This window comes from Loxodonta africana, chromosome 19 (genome assembly GCF_030014295.1).
Source record: "Loxodonta africana isolate mLoxAfr1 chromosome 19, mLoxAfr1.hap2, whole genome shotgun sequence".
NCBI lineage: Eukaryota > Metazoa > Chordata > Mammalia > Proboscidea > Elephantidae > Loxodonta > Loxodonta africana.
This window is the reverse complement of record NC_087360.1, coordinates 46999602-47017560: the sequence shown is the minus strand read 5'-3', so window position 1 is coordinate 47017560 and position 17959 is coordinate 46999602. Positions and strand designations below refer to the sequence as shown.

The following is a 17959-nucleotide window of genomic DNA, read 5'->3' as shown; positions in this document are numbered from 1 at the left end:
TTGTGAGGTGGGACACACTGCCTGGAATAAATCACTACTTCTCAAGGTCCTTAGTGGAGTGTGTTCCTGACAGGTGTCTGCTGACCTCATGGCTTTTTCATGAAGATGGAGAAGAGTGAGGCACCATTTCAGCTCATTCTAATGAACTTTCCTACCAGCAAACTATTTTCTCCTTTTAACTAGCAAAAAATATACCCCCAGACCAAAACACCAAACCACGTGCAATCGAGTTGATCCTGACTCATGTGTGCAGAGTAGAACTGTTCTGTAGGGCTTTCAAGGCGCTGACTTTTAGGAAGCAGATTGCCAGGTCTTTCTTCTGAGGCATCTCTGGGTAGATTTGAACTGTCAGCATTTCAGTTAGTCTTTCTCAAACTCTCAACCTTGCATTATATGCTGGAAGGAGATGTATTTGTAGCCAAACATACTATAATCCTATGCAGCTCGGGCATCTAGATGCTTATGTGCTTTTTTAAATTTTAGTTTTTTTCTGTTTTTATTGGGGTCAAATTGTCCATGGTGCTTAAATTTTAAATAGTAAAACAATCTACAAACTGTTAGGAAAAGTAGCAGTCCTGAATCTCTTGTCACTTTTCCCTCTCTCCAAGAGGCAATTTTTTTCACAATTTTTAGCTGATAATTTTGGTGTTTACTTCAATGACGGTAAATACCATGACTATATTGCTTCTTTTTTTTTTTTTTTATAGAATATGAGTATACAACCAAAATTCCCCAAATAATTATGGTTTCAGGAGTATTCACCATTTACAATTTTCATAACAAAATAAGTACTATTCAGAGTTTTCTAAATTCTTCATGATATTCACATCCAACAGGTATTCTATCAATTTCATTGTTGTGAAGAAGTTTCTCCCTGAAATTTTTGACTGCTTTCAATCTGGAGTGATTTTCTTCTACACCTGAGGGACAGTGATTGTCCCTTATACCATTTGGGGATTCCCTTATGTATCTTCTTTGTTGGATCTTAGAACTACTTCATGTATCTCAAAGAGAAGAAATGTTATAACACAGGGAATTGGTTACACAGGTGAGGAAGAACTAAGCAGATAAATAGGATGGTGAAGCAGCCTAGAGTTTAGTGACAGCGGGCATCTGCTACCACCCCTCAGTGGTATTGATCAGGCTCCAATTCCACTCCCATGGTCCCTGGCTCCAGTCTCTCATGGTCTTCCTTTTCTGTTCTCTTCCTTGGCCACATATGAAATTGGCTTTGGGAAATTTGCCCGTTTACAGGACTGAACAGCTTTCTCAGTGCACTTTCTGTCTGTACATAGCTGGGTCTTAGCCTAGGTAGCCACAACTTCACAAAATAACACGGGAGATTGCTTGCACCCAGAAGACATCTCTGAAGAAGTCAATGTAACCACTGTGTCTCAGTCCATTTTGTGGAGGAAGAGTGTGCAATTTATCTGCTGACACCTCCCATCTTCTATCTCTCATTAGAGTTCACCTAATAGGACACTAACTTCTTCATATTTCTGGGTTGTGTTAACAGATGCCATTGGGCAGACACTGGAGAAGCCAGAACCTCCATGGATCCAGGTGGGTGACATGGGTACTGAAGCTTTTGTGAATACTGCCATTGTGAGAACAGGGATGAAGATCTTCACACCTGGGAGAGACTGAGATAATCAGTAAGGTTAGAAGATGAAGCAGTGGTGAAAATGGGAAAAATGTTTGTAAATCGTATATCTGATAATGGGCTAGTATCCAGAATGTTGTTGTTAGGTGCCATCCAGGTAGTTCCAACTCATAACAACTCTATGTACAAAAGAACAAAACACTGCCTGGTCTTCAGCCATCCTCACAATTGTTGTTATGCTTGAGCCCATTGTTGCAGCCGCTGTGTCAGTCCATCTCATTGATGGTCCCTCTCTTTTTTGCTCACCCTCTACTTTACCAAGAATGATGTCCTTCTCCAGGGACTGGTCCCTCCTGATAACGTGTCCAAAATACATGAGACGAAGTCTTGCCATCCTTGCTTCTAATGAGCGTTCTGGCTGTACTTTTTCCAAGACTGATTTATTCATTCTTCTGGCAGCCCATGGTATATTCTATCTATATTCTTCACAAACACCATAATTCAAAAGTGTCAGTTCTTTTTTGATTTTCCTTATTCATCGTCCAGCTTTCACATGCATGGTTCAAAGGAGGCTACAGCAGTACATTGACAGAGAACTGCTAGAAATTCAAGCTGGATTCAAATGAGGACATGGAATGAGGGATATCATTGCTGATGTCATATGGATCATGGCTGAAAGCAGAGAGTACCAGAAAGATGTTTACCTGGGTTTCCAGTAACTATGCAAAGGCATTTAACTGTGTAGTTCGCAACCAATTATGGATAACATTGCGAAGAATGAGAATCCCAGACACTTAATTGTGCTCATGAGGAACCTGTACATAGACCAAGAGGCAGTCATTTTAACAGAACAAGGGGATATTGCATGGTTTAAAGATAGGAAAGGTGTGCATCACGGCTGTATCCTTTCACCATACTTATTCAATCTGTATGCTGAGCAAATAATCCAAGAAGCTGGACTATATGAAGAAAGGGGCATCAGGATTGGAGGAAGACTCATTAACAACCTGCAATATGCAGATGGCACGACCTTGCTTGCTGAAAGTGAAGAGGACCTGAAGCACTTACTGATGAAGATCAAAGACCACAGCCTTCAGTATGGATTGCACCTCAACATAAAGAAATAAAAAATCCTCACAACTGAATCAATAAACAACATCATGATGAACATAGAAAAGATTGACATTGTCAAGAATTTTATTTTACTTGGATCTACAATTGGATCTACAATCAATGCCCATGGAAGCAGGAGTCCAGAAATCAAACAACAAATTGCATTGGGCAGATCTATTGTAAAAGATCTCTTTAAAGTATTAAAAAGCAAAAATGTCACTTTAAGGACTAAGGTGCACCTGACCCAAGCCATGGCATTTTCAATTGCCTCAGAAGCATGTGAAAGCTGGACGATGAATACGTATCCAAAATATATAAAAAATTTCTTGCAGCTCAACAATGAAAACACAATCGAGTTAAAAAAATAAAGGATTTGAATAGACATTTCTCCAAAGAAGATGCACAAATGGCCAATAAGCACATGAAAAGATGTTCAACATCATTAGTTATTAGGAATAATGCATCAAAACCACAATGAAATACCACTTAACACCCACTGGGATGGCTGTAATAAAAATATGGACAATAACAAGTGTTGACAAGAATGTGGAGAAACTGTAACCCTCATGCATTGCTGGCGGGAATGTAAAATGGTGCAGCTGCTTTGGAAAACAGTTTGGCAATTTCTCCAAAAGTTAAATAGAGATACCGTATGACCTAGCAATTTCACTCCTAGGTAGGTATTCGGGAGAATTGAAAACATGTACCCACCTAGAAACTTGTACATGAATAAATATTATTCATTCATAAAAAAACCCATTGCTGTCATAGTAGCCATAAAGTGGAAATGGCTCAAATATTCATCAATTTATAAACAAATAAACCAAATGTGGAATATACATACAAAAAAACAGTGGAATATTATTCATTCATAACAGGGATAATGTACCAATAATGCTACAACATAGATAAACCTGGAAAATATTATGCTAAGTGAAAAAAGTCAGACACAAAGGGCCACATATTATATAATTCCAATTATATGAAATGTCCAGCATAGGCAAATCCATGGAGACAGAAAGATTAGTGGTGGCCAGGGACTGGGGATAGAGGAGAATGAGGAGTGACTGCTAATGGGTATGTGGTTTCTTTTTGGGGTGATGAGAATGTTCTGGCATTAGATAGTGATGATGCTTGCATGACTTTGTGATATACTAAAAGTCAATGAATTGTACACTTTGAATGGGTTGAATTTTATGGAACGTGAATTGTGTCTTAATAACATTGTTTAAAAAAAAAAAAGATGAACTGGTGGTGGCAGTGACTAGGGTTTTGTGAGCACAGGAGTGGCATGAACCAATGCTGGGGTTGCTTTGTTTAGGAAGAAAGGCAAATGACTGAGGTCCAAGGGGCAGGTTGTTTGCGAAAGGTGCATAAAGTGGGTCTGGAACAGGGCCTAAGAGTCATTTTAAGTCTTGACTAGTCACAGTCCCTTTTAGTCTGGAACTGTTGTTCATTTGGAAATATAACTCTCTGAAAAAGTTGGCTCCTCCTTAACTGTTGGATTCAAGTAAGCTATATGTGTTATAGCCCTTTTGTAGACCTACTTTTCAGATTTGACATCATTCTTTGCTTTTTTCGCTCCATGGCTCTCTCACTCCCTTAATTTAAATGTGAGTGCCTTGAGTTTATCAGATTTCAGTGAGACAGCTGTACTTGGAGACACCTTTCAGTTTTAATTCCAGCCTCTGTCACACAAATGTTTTTTTTTTTTATTTTTATGTTTTATTGGTTGAGATTGAAAAGCAATAGATATTTCTTAATGCACCTTGTCACATGCCATCAGCAGTGACCAACATATACTACTAACATTCAGTTTTCAACCTCTTAGTCCTTAAAATTCATTAGGCTTATTGTTGACTTTTTAAGTTGTTGAAGGCAACATCATGTTTTACTACTGCTTAACATGAATGATAGAAGGCCTGGTGGTGCAGTGGTTAAGTGCTCAGCTGCTAACTGAAAGGTTGGTGGTTTAAACCAGCCGCTCTGTGGGAGAAAGACTTCTGCTCCCATAAAAATTGCAACCTTGGAAACTCTATGGGGCAGTTCTAGTCTGTTCTATAGGGTTACTACAGTCAGAATTGACTTGATGGCAGTGGGTTTTTACATGGATGACTATCCTTCTGAACTCAGTAACAGTTTTCATGGTACCTGCCATTCGACTGCTAAGCCAATGCCACATATCTTTAAGATTTTGTTATGATAACACCTTTCTTCTAGGTACCAATTTCTCCTTCATTCAAGGTAGGTTATGGGGCAGTGTGAATTGCCATTGAGTCAATTCTGATTCATGGTGACCCCATATGTGTCAGAGTAGAACTGTGCTCCACAGGGTTTTCAATGGCTGATTTTTTGGAAGTAGAGATAATGGCTGAAAATTTTTCAGATTTGATGAAAACTATAACTCCACAGAGCCAAGAACCTAAACAAATCCCAAAACACAAGAAATGCATAGAAAACTATGCCAAGAAACATCATAATTGAATAGCTTAAAGCCAGTGACAAAAAGAAAATCTTAAAAGTAGCCAGAGAAAGAAAAATGTATAGAGAAATGAAGATAACAATGACAGCCAGCTTCTCTTAGGAAACAGTGCAAGCCAGAAGACAGTGTCGCAAAGTACTGAATGAAAAATGCTGTCAACCTAGGATTCTTTACCAAGTGATATCTTTCAAGAAATGAAGGTGAAATAAGTTTTTTTTTTCCCCAGACATATGAAAGCTGAAAGAATTTATCACCAGCAGACTCACCCCACAAGGAAATGTTGAAGAAAATTCCTTAGGCAGAAAGAAAATGATACCAGATGACGATCTAGATTACACAAAGTGAATGAAGAGCAATGGAAAAATGGCAACTATGTGGATAAACGTAAAGACATCTAGATGCTGCCAATTCCTGAGTTCTTTGCTGGAGCAGGGCAGGGGATGCTCTTGCAATGCTAGACAGGTTGGTGCTCAGCCTTCCCTGCTCCAGGTTTAGGATTCAGTCTTCTTTAGTTTGCTAAATCATTTATAACGGACCATTTGCTTCTCTGATTCCAAAATCTGTTGTTGCACTTGTTATCTCTTGCATTTTCCCAGCCATTTCCCCAGAGTTGGTGCTCATATTTCATAATGTTATCTTCCTTCAACTCCCATGTCCCTTGATTGCAGCAGGTCAGCAGAGCTTCTTCACCACAAACTCACTCTTCCTACTGGTTTGAATTTCCCATTATGATCCAAATTCAAATTATTTCATAAAAATGCTCGTATTTATGAAATCATAATTGAGGATCTGGATATTTTGGATTTAAAATGTGATTATTTTATTTTATGAAGGAGTAGGAAGTTGTATGGGGCTTTAGAAAGGATGCTAGGGTGGCCAAGGCTCTGGAGTTCTGGGTTTGAATGCCAGTTCTGTTCTACGTTAGCTGAGTGACTTTGGTTAACTGACATCATCTCTCTGAACCTCAATATCCTCATCTATATGTTAATCATGGAGCTGGGTCTTTGATGATTTAAAATTTTACTTTTCTTTAAAATTTTTCTATTTGTTCTTCGACAGTAGAAAAAATCACGTGTTTCTCATCAAGTTATAAAATAAAAATAAAGACAAACCGAGCACTTTGTGCCATTCCGTGAAGATACTTATCCCTGCCATGCCACGGCATCTGTGCCCTATGATCTGGGATCAGGGAGCGGGTGGTGAACCCAGAGGTTCAGGAGAAAGATTTAGGCCTGAGTGAAGACTGGGACAAGCAACTGAAACACAATTAGTTTAAATAATTTGCCTAAATTTATACAGCTAGAAAGTGTCTTTGCTGGGAGTCAATCCCAGGCTGTCTTTTTTTTTTTTTTTAATTTTTATTAAGCTTCAAGTGAACATTTACCATTCCAATCAGTCTGTCACATGTAGGTTTACATACATCTTACTCCCTTCTCCCACTTGCTCTCCCCCTATTGAGTCAGCCCTTACATTCTCTCGTTTCGTGCCAATTTTACCATCTTCCCTCTCTCTCTATCTTCCCATCCCCCCTCCAGTCAAGAGTTGCCAACACACTCTCCCGTGTCCACCTGATTTAATTAGCTCACTCTTCATCAGTATCTCTCTCCCCCCCACCGACCAGTCCTTTTCATGCCTGATGATTTGTCTTCGGGGATGGTTCCTGTCCTGTGCCAGGCTGTCTTTAAAACCCATACTCCTAGCCACCACACTACTTTAATAACATTAAATAAACTTACCAATCAATTTCGGAAAGTGGATAAATATACTTGATTTTCTAAGCATTATCACATGAGTTTAACATAGATAACTTTGTTGTTGTTAGGTGCCATTGGGTCGGTCCGACTCATAACAACCCTATGTACAACACTCTACCTGGTCTTGCTCCATCCCCACATTGTTATATTTGGGCCTGTTGTTGCAGCCCTGAATTCATCTTGTTGAGTGATGGTCTTCCTCTTTTTCATTGAACCTCTACTTTACCAAGCATGATGTCTTTCTCCAGAGACTGGTCCTTCCTGATAACGTGTCCAAAGTACATAAAACAAAGTCTTGCCATCCTCACTTCTAAGAAGCATTCTAGCTGTACATCTTCTAAGACAGATCTGTTTGTTCTTCTGGCAGTCCATAGTATATTCAATATTCTTTGCCAACACCATATTTCAAACGCATCAATTCTTCTTCAGTCTTCCTTATTCATTGTCCATCTTTTCCATGCATATGAGACAATTAAAAATACCACAGCTTGGGTAAGCACACCTTAGTTCTCAAAGTGACATCTTTGCTTTTTAACACTTGAAAGAGGTCTTTTGAAGCAGATTTGCTCAATGCAATACGTCATTTGATTTCTTGACTGCTGCTTCCATGGGCATTGATTGTGGATCCAAGTAAAATGAAATCCTTGACAACCTCAATATTTTCTCTGTTTTTCATGATGTTGCTTATTGGTTCAGTTGTGAAGATTTTTGCTTTCTTTATGTTAAGGTGTAATTCATACTGAAGGCTGTGGTCTTTGATCTTCATCATTAAGTGCTTCAGGTCCTCTTCACTTTCAGCCAGCAAGGTTGTGCCAACTGCATATTGCAGGTTGTTAATGACTCTTCCTCCAGTACTGATGCCATGTTCTCCTTTCTATAGTCCAGCCTCTCAGATTATTTGCTTAGGATACAGACTGAACAAGTACGTTGAAAGAATACAACCTGGACACACACCTTTCCTGATTTTAAACCATGCAGTATCCCTTTGTTCTGTTTGAACAGCTGCCTCTTGGTCTGTGCACACGTTCCTCATAAGCACAATTAAGTGTTCTGGAATTCCCATTCTTTGAAATTTTATCTATAATTTACTATGACCCACACAGTTGGAATGCCTTTGCATAGTAAATAAAACACAGTGAAACATCTTTCTGGTATTCCTTACTTTTATCCAAGATTCGTCTGATGTCAGCAATGATATCCCTCATTCCACGACCTCTTCTAAATCCAGCTTGAATTTCTGGAAGTTCCCTGTTGATGCTGCAGACATGTTTGAATTATCTTCAGTAAAAAAAAAAAAAAATTTTTTTTACTTGCATGTGATATTAATGATATTGTTCGATAATTTCTGCATTCTGTTGGGTCGCCTTTATTTGGAATGAGCACAAATACGGATCTCTTCCAGTCGGTTGGCCAGGTATTTCTTGGCATAGGTGAGTGAACACCTACAGCACTACATTGTTTGATGAAACATCTCAATTGGTATTCCATCAATTCCTGGAGTCTTGTTTTTTTGCCAATGCCTTCAGTGCAGCTTAAAGTTCTTCCTTCAATACCATTGGTACTTGAGCATATGCTACCTCCTAAAATGGTTGAACATTGACCAATTCTTTTTGGTACAATGACTCTGTGTATTCCTTCCATCTTCTTTTGATGCTTCCTGTGTCATTCAATTTTTTGCCCATAGAATCCTTTAATATTGCAACTCGAGGCTTGACTTTTTTCTTCAGTTCTTTCAGCTTGAGAAATGCCTAGTATGTTCGTTCCTTTTGGTTTTCTAACTCCAGGTCTTTGCACGTTTCATTATAATACTTTACTTTGTCTTCTCGAGCCAGTGAAATCTTCAGTTCAGCTCTTTTACTTCATCGTTTCTTCCATTTGCTTTAGCTACACCATGTTCTAGAGCAAGTTTCAGAGTCTCTTCTGATATCCATCTTTGTCTTTTCTTTCTTTCCTATCTTATTAATGGCCTTTTGCTTTCTTCATGTATGATGCCCTTGATGTCATCAAATAACTTGTCTGGTCTTTGGTCATTACTGTTCAATGTGTCAAATCTATTCTTGAGATGGTCTCTAAATTCAGGTGGGATATACTCAATGTCATCTTTTGGCTCTTGTGGACTTGCATATGAGCAATCGTGGTCTGTTCCGAAGTTGGCCCCTGACCTTGTTCTGACTGATACTGAGCTTCCATCATCTCTTTTCACAGATGTAGATGATTTGATTCCTGTGTATTCTGTCTGGTTTCACTTGTTTAATCACCATTTATGTTTTTGCAAAAAGGTATTTCCAGTGAATAGGTCATTGGTCTCGCAAAATTCTATAATACAATCTCCAGCATCATTTCTATGACCAAGGCCATATTTTCCAACTACTGAGCCTTCTTTGTTTCCGACTTTTGTATTCCAATCACCAGTAATTATCAATGCATCTTGATTGCATGCTTGATCAATTTCAGACTGCAGAAGTTGGTAAAAATCTACAAATTATTCATCTTTGGCATTAGTGGTTGGTGCATGAATTTGAATAAGAGCCATATTAACCAGTTTTCCTTGTAGGTGTATGGATATTATCCTATCACTCACGGTGTTGTACTTCTGTATAGATTTTGAAATGTTCTTTTTGACGATGAATGTGATGCTGTCCCTCTTCAGTTTGTCATTCCTGGCACGGTAGACCATACGATTGTCCAATTCAAAACGGCCAATACCGTCTATTTCTGCTTACTAATCCTGGAATATCAGTCTTCCACTGTCCATTTCATTTTTGACAACTTCCAATTTTCCTAGATTCAGACTTTGTACATTCTGAATTCTGATTATTAAGATTGTTAATGGATGTTTGCATCTGTTTCTTTTCATTTTGAGTCATGCCAAATGAGCAAGGGAAAGTCCCAAAAGCTTTACTCCCTCTGTGTCATTAGGGTCTACTCTGAGGAGGCAGTTCTACCCAGTCACATTTTGAGTGCCTTCACACCTGAGGGGCTCATCTTCTGGCACTATATCAGACAGTGTTTCCCTGTTACTCATAAGGTTTAATGGCCGTTTTTTTTTTTAGAAGTAGATTGCTAGGTTCTTCTTTCTAATTTGTCTAAGCCTGGAAGCTCCACTGAAACCTGTTCACTATGGGTGACCCTGCTGGTATTTGAAATACCAGAAGCATAGCTTCTAGCATCACAGCAACACGCAAGCCACCACAGTACGACAAACTGACAGGTGATAACTTTAATACAGTTAAAAAAAAAAAAGTTATCACATGGTTTAACACAGTTCAATACAGTTTTTAGGAGTTTTGAAAAGGAGATCAAGGTGCAGGATTCTCTTTGTCCGCCAGAGGGCGCAACCAGGACTACCTCCAATTCGTGGCTCTCAGCCTCCTGAAGCGCTAAAATTCGCGGATTGAATCCGTGCAGTTATCTACCTAAATGACAGTAGCCAACAGCACGCAGACACTTGTCCACCATCTTTGACCATATTCAAGTGTTGAAGTATTGGAGGAACGATTACCTCCAAATGGTTTACAGGTGGGAGTGACACTATAACCGAAGGAGTTCTGCTCACTGGAGTGTTTTGTTTGCGGCTTTTCTCAGAAAGAGAAAATAGGGCGGGGAGGATCCATGTCTGACCCACGGGTGTGACCCTTGTGTCCTTCTGGTAGGGATCCCCGAAGACAGCCTAAGTCGGATGCCCCACAGACACACACACGAGGCTGCAGTGATGGTGGTGCGTGAGGCAGGCCAGGCAAGGGTCTCCCGGCATGAAAAAAATGTCAGGGCATGTTTGGGGCGAAGTGTGGCCCCCTTGACTAAGAACCCTCAGTTGCTAACTGTTAAGAATCAACCCTTATCTCCCATGTAGTGCCTCAGATGGGGGAAGAAGTTTCCTTTGATAAACCAAAAAGGGAGGGGTTTGGAAGGGCTCACTTTGTTTTGGAAAGCATTGAGGGAAGTTACACAGTGACTGTTCTGTTGACTTTTTATTTTTTTAATGTGTGGGGCCTGTGGCTTTGAAGTCTCTGGATGGTGTAACTGGTTATTGTGCTCAGCTGCTAACCAAAATATTGGAGCTTAATTCCGTTCAGAGGTGCTTTGGTAGAAAGGCCTGGCAGTCTACTTAGAAAAAATCAGCCACTGAAAACCCTATAGAGCGTGGCTCTACTCTGTCTGACACACATGGGGTTACCATGAGTCAGAGTGAACTCCAAGCAGCTGGTTTTCGGCGTGTGACTTTCCGACATTGCCAGGCAGGTGGTCTGTGAAAAAAGTGCTACACTGATATTAGAGAAATATGAACTATGAGCAGAGTTCATGAAAGATTCCTTTTCTGATAACGTTTTATGATATTGACCTTCACTTTGTAGCTTTGAGTATACATGATCCAGAGAAAACGGATATTTAGGCAGTTTGGAAAGACTTTAAAATCCTAATCCGTTCTTTTAAAAAATCTCTTAGGATTGAAAGGAAGCTTAAAAAACATGTTCTCCAATGACTCTCCTATTGCTTGAATTATATTTGTGATAACTCCCTCCAAAGGTTATCTGGTCCATGCTTGAACCTCCTCAGGATGCCAGCCAGACCACCAAGGCACCCCTTTCCTCTTTGGGCAGTGCTGACCGTTAGGAAATAAAGTTCCTTTGAATTTCTATCCACTAGTCCTAGATTTTTAGTAATAATTACTAGTGTTTATTGTACTCTGGCAGCTGATTCAGATGCTGTTGTATTTTATTCTCTAATGCATCTCTATGAATAACTATTAATATTCTTTTACAGAGGAGGAATCTCTAAGCGATTGATTTGCTTTCATATGCAGTGTGTGTTGCGATTGGAAACCAGGGATGCTTCACTCCAGAGTTGGTGTTCTTTTCACCTAAGCCACATTGCCTCTTCATTTTTGGAACTTCACTTTGGAACTAGAAAGCCAGTCCACCCTGGACTCTAGAAAATCCTGTGCCAAGTCCTTGCAGTTCATACTTTGCTCCACTCAATTCACCAGAGCAGGACACCTGATAGGGATTTGGAGCCATAGCCCTATCTAGTAAGAAAATATGCATTTTTCTGGAGTGGAGATGCAGTGGGAGAGGCTGTGGGCAAAGGTAATCAGGATTCAGAGTGCTGTGCATCGTATCTTCAGCGTCATGACCAACAGAGGGCGCTGATGTTCACAGTAGTGCTGCTGAGAATGGGCGGGTCAGAGGAGCAGTCTATCTCACAAAAGGCTTCCGGAATGTGGCTTGTTCCTTCTGGGCGTACCCCAGTTTACTTGTACACTCCACCTGCTTCCAAGTGGCAGGCAAATAAAAAGAGAGACAGAACTTTTAATGTAATAAAACGTTGTGGCCTTTTGGAAGCCCTGAGACTGTTTTTCTGTTGCCAGAAAACATATTTTTTCTCCCTTAGGTAGGGATAGCATCTCCCTCCGTAATCTATTTTTTCTTCTAGCACTTGCCTTCTGTCCCCTCCCATCTGGCAATTACCACTGAATTACATAAATTGGCCTCCGAACCTATCATTACATAGGAGCAGCTTGCCCTGGGTACGCACTGTCCTCTGAGAAGGGCACAGAGTTATGAAACCAAATCATACCACGACTTTAAAAATATTTGAAGACAGACACGAACCAAAAAGCTAGTCACACTGAAACAACTGTTTTCACTCTGTGTATGGCTTGTCATTTATTAGCCACGTGCTTACATGCTTTACTTCATTATCCATGAGGATTCAATGAGGAAAAGAGAAACTCAAGTAATTTTTTTAACAGAGAAAATTTAATGTAAGGAATTGGCTAAATCAGTGCTGGAGAACTGAAAAAGCACAATGGGAACACTGAGGTAACATGGAGACAGTAAGGGCTGGGACTTTGGAGGGAAGGGGGTGAGATTATCAGAACCCAGAAACTTGGAGAAGGGTCTCTGCAGAGCTGAGACTCAGATCTCTGAGGAGAAAGTCACTGCCCAGCTACGGCTGGTATCTATGTGTCACTCTATGAGGCCAGTTCTGAAATACAAAGAAGGACGTTGGAAGCTAGAAGCAACTGCTGCTGCCGTGGTGAAGTGCCAGTATTGCAGTGGTGAGACAGGAACATCAAGCACTGTATATTTTGAGTGCCTTCCAACCGAGAGGGCTCATCTTCTAGCACTATTTTGGACAATATTATGTTGTCATCCATAGGGTTTTCACTGGCTAATTTTCAAAGCAGATCTCCAGACCTTTCCAGTCTCACTTACTCTGAAAACTCTGCTAAAATCTGTCCACCATGGGTGACCCTGCTGGTATTTGAAATATTGGTGGCATAGCTTCCAACTTCATAGTAACATGCAAGCCACCACAGTATGACAAACTGATAGATGGGTGGTGGAATCTCCCTCTAATACCCTCTATTGACAGAACTTAATAGGGAACCTGCTAACAAATGTGAAATGTAGTTTGCAGAATTCATTCCTAGCATTACAAAGCAGAGTATAGAAGTGCGGGTTTGGAGCTAAGAGACAATAACTCAATGTTAAAGTTCAATTCTTTTTTTTTATTTTGGTAAAGTACACAAAGTACGCATAATATAAATGTCACCATTTTAACCATTTTAAAGTGTACAATTCAGTGGCATTAAGTATATTCACATTGCGGAATCATCACTACTGTCTAGTTCCAGAAGCTTTTCACCACCACAAATGGTAACCCTGTAACCACTAAGCAGCCTCTCGCTGTTCGTCCCTCCCCCTCGCGTGTGACCAGCACTAATCTGCTTTCTGTATCTATGGATTTGCCTACTGTGAATATTCACATAAATGGAATCAGATAATATTTGGCCTTCTGTGGCTTCTTTCACTTAGCATAATGTTTTAAAATTTTATCTGTGCTGTACCATGCATCAGCACTTCATTCCCTTTTATGGCTGAATAATACTCCATTGTATGAATTTACCACCTTTTGTTTATCCGTTCATCAATTAATGGACATTTGGGTTGTTTCCACCTTTTGCTATCATGAATAATGATGTCATAGACATCTGTATACAGGTTTTTGTTTTCAGTTTTTTGTGTATATACTTAGGAGTGGAGTTCCTGGACCATACAGTAATTCTATATTTAATTTATTGAGAAACTGCCAAACTGTTTTCCATAGCAGCTGCACTATTTTACATTCTCATTGGCAGTACACAAGGGTTACCATTTCTCCACATTCTCACCAACACTTGCTATTTTCTTTTTTTCGATTACATTCATCTTAATGGGTATGAAGTGATATCTCATTGTGGTTTTGATCTGTTCATTTCCCTAATGACTAATGACATTGAGCATCTTTTCATGTGCTTGTGGACCATTGTATATGTTCTTTGGAGAAATGTCTGTTCAAGTTCTTTGCCCATTCTTAAATTAGTTTGTCTTTTTGTTGTTGAGTTGTAAGCATTCTTTATATATTTTGTATACCAGATGCTTATCAGATGTATGATCTGCAAATATTTTTTTCTCATTTTGTGGGTTGTCTTTTCACTGTTTTGATACAAGTCATCTCTTTGCGTGGTTCCAGCATCCGTACAGAGTTCACTACACATATTTGAACTTATAATGAAACAATAACATTATGCTTCCACATAATCAGATGCAACTGTCTTTCATGTAAATGAAGATGCTCCAACTCTCTCCTCCCCCCTCCAAAAGGGAGATACAAAGTCTCAATAGTATCCACCTCTGGGAGTCAATCATGGCATCACACTCTGGATAATGTTTATTACCCCTCAAATTTAGTTACAGTCTCTCTGGAATATTCTGTAAGATGAATAATAAATTGATAGTTAAACACTAGCAACAATTGTTATATAAAATAAAAAGAGGAAAGGAAGAGAGAGAAAAAAATCAATGTATACTAAACACACAAAACTTAAGAAAGAAAGAAAATATGCAGAAGCTGCTAGAACGTTTGTTTCTGTATTTGGTTATGAGATACAGTTGATATTTAAAACCTCCTTTTTTTCCAAAGTTACATATAAGCAGGAAAGAAAGACTAGAAGAAATCGTGTGGTACTGGATTAAAGGTGGAGACATCAGTATAAGCTCAGATTTACTACACACACACACACAGATAGAAGGCTGGATACAGAAACAATTAGAGAAATGTGTACATATATGGGTTAGTACATATTCACATATTTTATTCAGCTTTGTCCGCTAGAGAATCTAGAAGCAATGACACCCTAGCACTCTAGCACATTCAGTGCCCAGGTCATGATTTCTAAATATCATCCTTTAAAAGAACCAGGTCTCCTTGGAGAAATAGGTAATTCTAGTTGAGCCTGGAGCATCTTGTAGTGTGAGAAAGTAAGGAATTGCTAAAAAAAATCAAGAGGATGGAAGCATGTCAAAGAGACACAAGAGCCAAGATGAAAGAGCTCCCAGTGGCCAAAGCTGGAACAATCTGAGCTATGAAATAAAGTATTTTTGAATTCTAACCCAAAGTCTAAGTGAATCCATGCTAATGTAAATAAATAACCGAATAAATAAACAAATGGGGGAGAAGAGACAACCCTACTGTACAGTAGAATTCCATATAATGTAAGTGGATGCCTTCCACGAATTTAATTCTCTCCCATCCCACCCTTGGAGGTTGGGCTGGATTTAGTGACTCACTTCTAAAGAATAGGACATGGAAAGGAAAGTAACAACCTTACAGTGGAGAAATCTGGAAAACATGACCTTGACCAAGAGATGAAGTTTAACACACCAGTGATGTTATCTGGGTATCATGCACACCTGATATGATTTGATGAGAGGGCATTTCGTCCCTGTGATATTCTTTCCAAAATCCCATATCCCCAGTCTAATCATGAGGAACTCATTAGACGCATTTAATTTGAGGGGCTTCCTACAATATCTGACCAATACTCCTCAAAATTGTCAAGGTAATGAAAAACCAGGAAAGACTAAGAAACTCTCACAAACCAGGAAACTAAAGAGACATGGAAACAAAATCCAGACATCATATCCTAGATTGGATCCTAGAAAAAAAAAAGAACATTAATGGAAAAACTGGGGGAACCTAAATAGCTCTCGGTTTTGTTTAATAGTAATGTACCAATGTTGGTTTCTTAGTTTTGGCAAATGTACCACCGTAATGTGAGATGATAGGATTAGAAGAAACTAGATGAGGGCTATAGATATACAGGCATTATCTTTGCAACTTTTCTATAAATCTAAAGCTATTCCAATACGAAAAATTTATTTAAAAACTTTTCTTTTTCTACTACCTATTCCATGTTCCCTTTTTTTTCCTTAGCCAGTGAGTGCCTCAGCTGGTTGGAGTTCTTTATGTGCTAGGGTGACCCAAATATTTATTCCTAAAGGATCTGAATCGTCCGTGATCTTGCCTTGTTTTTAGTTGCAGTAGTTCTCCATTAACTACTGTTGAATTAGGAAGTATTAAGAGCATTTCAGGGATATACCCTCCTTCCAGATACACCATCCTTCCCTCCTTTGTGTAGTAGTAGCCCAGTTACTTGAAATCAACATCAGTCATTCCAGATAGTATACTAGTGCCCTTCTGTGTCTGTTGGTTCAGAGGCTGGGGAACCAAGAATGACCCTGTGGAAGTCATAGTTGAACTATTGTATTTGTCCCTGGAGGAAGCATTCCTCCCCTGGGCACGAATACCTCCAAATTAGCAAAGCTTTAATTTGCAAGAATGGGAAACCAAAATTCTATGAGTGGATTGTTAGTTGTAATAGTGAGAGGAGTCACTCTCATTTTTCACCCTTTTGTTCTTGGACTCAGGTATTCTGGTTATGATGGGGAAAAGCACCAGTATATTGGTGGCAGATTGGGAGTATCTTAGGCTGGGTTCTCTAGAGAAGCAGAGTCAGTAAAGTATATGAATATATATATATATATATATGCCAAACCAAAAACCAAACCCATTGCCGTTGAATTGATTCTGACTCATAGCGACCCTATAGGACAGAATCGAAATGCCTCGTAGGGTTTCCAAGCAGCAGCTAGTGGATTTGAACTGCTGACTTTTTGGTTAGCAGCTTAGCTCTTAACCACTGCGCCACCAGGATTCCATATATATATATATTATATATATATATAATATATATATTATATATATATATTTATATTAAGGAAATGACTCATGTGGCTGTAGAGGCTGGAACATGGGTCAGGTTAGAGGCTTCTCCTGTTTCATGTAGCCATAGGGACTGGCAAACCCAAAATTGACAAGTCAGACAGCAGGGCTCTGGCTCACCAGGTGCAAAGACCAACAAATTCCAAGATCGGCGGGCAAGACGGCAAGTAATCTGCTCGCTCAAGCCCCAAGAACCAGAGGTTAGACAAACAGGAGTCAGCTGCAGGATTCAGTGCTAGCAAAAGCCCACGAACCTTACCAGAAAGTCCACTTATATTGGATGCAGGCCACATTCCCAAGAAAACTTCCTTTCAGCTGATTGGCAACTCACAACAGATCTCATCATGGAGGTGATCACATCATTATATAACTGCCAAACTACATCATAACTGCAAAACCACTGAGAGCCATGGCCCAGCCAAGGTGACACACAACCTTAACAATCACAGGAGGTATATATTGTTTTCTATTGAATACAACGCCAGTCTTTCAGGGTGTTTTCTTTTAACTGAATAACAGCCTTCAGGAGGCCATTCCACTGTTCTATGAGGCCTGCCCTTTCTGGATATGGGGTATATGCTAACACAAGTGAATATTATGGGCACTCATTGTTTCACTTATTTTGCTGTGAAATAAGTTCCTTGGTCAGAAGCAGCATTGTGTGGAATCATGGTGAATAAGGAGTCTGAGATGCCTGCTATGCTCAAACCCCTGCTGAGAATTTGCATTTCTAACAAGTTCCTTGCTAAGAATTTTCAGGCAACTTGTTAGAAAGGTGAATTCTCAGTAGGGCTTCCAACTGGAATGAACCTATTAGAAGTCTGATATCCCCAACCTGATGGTTCAGTGCATCAGGTAACACCCAGCTCGTGATAGGAAGCCCAGGTCACATAATCA

The 17959-nt window shown here is 39.6% G+C and overlaps 1 long non-coding RNA gene across 1 annotated transcript in view; it reads left to right on the top strand.

Moving 5' to 3' along the window:
• Positions 1 to 708: 708 nt before the first annotated feature.
• LOC135228244 (uncharacterized) overlaps positions 709 to 17959 on the top strand; it is a 42715-nt gene continuing 25464 nt past the window's right edge. Inside the window, exons 1-2 of the long non-coding RNA XR_010318627.1 lie at positions 709 to 1563; positions 5425 to 5660. This is a non-coding gene — a long non-coding RNA (uncharacterized LOC135228244). The remainder of the gene's footprint in view (positions 1564 to 5424; positions 5661 to 17959) is intronic.